The sequence below is a fragment of the Cebus imitator genome, unplaced genomic scaffold, assembly GCF_001604975.1.
Source record: "Cebus imitator isolate Cc_AM_T3 unplaced genomic scaffold, Cebus_imitator-1.0 Scaffold83, whole genome shotgun sequence".
NCBI lineage: Eukaryota > Metazoa > Chordata > Mammalia > Primates > Cebidae > Cebus > Cebus imitator.
Window position 1 is genome coordinate 4,922,190 of NW_016107398.1, and position 1,069 is coordinate 4,923,258.

The following is a 1,069-nucleotide window of genomic DNA, read 5'->3' on the forward strand; positions in this document are numbered from 1 at the left end:
ATATCCAACTCTGCACATATCTCCAACTCTGCACATATCTCCGCCTTGAGGTCCCTATGGAGGTAAACCCACTATACCTCAAACCAAACTCCTATCACCCACACTTCTTCCTCCTCTGATATTCCCTATTTCATTTGGAAACACCAAAAACCATGTAATCCAAATGAGAAACATGAATTATCCTTAATTTTTTCCTTATCCATTGTATTCAATCAATAATAAAGTCTTACTAATTTTATATTCTAAATATTCCTTGGAGAATAATTGTATTCTTTTCTGGGAGAGTGAGTTTCGTTTCTTTTTTTTTTTTTTTTCTGGGGAAAGCATGAACACACGCAGTCCCCTTCTACCACAAATTACCCAGTCGAGTTTCCCACATTTGGGGAAATCACAGGGATCGGCACATCCAGAGTGCAATGGATAAGCCTCGCCCTGGGAAAACCACCTTCGTGATCATGGTATCTCCCCTGCCAGTATGAGAATAAGTTTCTATTCTTGCTAGAGGAGGCACTAAATAGTAAACACAAAAGCACACAAATGATATATAAATATGTGTAAGTTATATAAAATATATAAATCATATAATAAAATCTGATTAGTATGGAGAAAATAAAAACAGAACATGTGTTGAAGAAATAGTAATGCTCATTAATATTCCTTGTGCTCCTCCTACATTTTGTATTCACTTAGACTGGGGTCATGCAACTAATTTTGGCCAGTGAACTGCAGGAAAAACTGACATCCCATTTTCACTCTTCCTTGGAACTCTCTCTTCCCTATAGATGTGACCCTTGGAAACCACATGTTGAGATGCATCACAAGATGGGCATCTGTCTCGGTCCCTGAGGGTCAACAGAGCTATCCTAATGCATAATGGATATGTAACACAAGATTTTCTTTTTCTTTTTTCTGGAACAGGGTCTTGCTCTGTCGCCCAGGCTGGAGTGCAGTAGTGTGATCTCAGCTCACTGCAACCTCCACCTCCCAGACTCAAGCAACGCTCCTATCTCAGCCTCTGGAGTAGCTGGGACCAGAGGTGTGCCACCACATCCAGCTAATTTTTTTTTTT

General features: G+C 39.9%; 1 protein-coding gene and 1 non-coding gene across 2 annotated transcripts in view; both read right to left on the reverse strand.

The window, feature by feature from the left end:
- Positions 1–1,069, reverse strand: part of SGPP1 (sphingosine-1-phosphate phosphatase 1) — a 50,216-nt gene that overhangs the window by 12,654 nt on the left and 36,493 nt on the right. The window lies entirely within an intron of this gene.
- LOC119472058 lies at positions 315–477 on the reverse strand. The gene has a single exon (XR_005201166.1). It is a non-coding gene; the product is annotated as a U1 spliceosomal RNA (small nuclear RNA).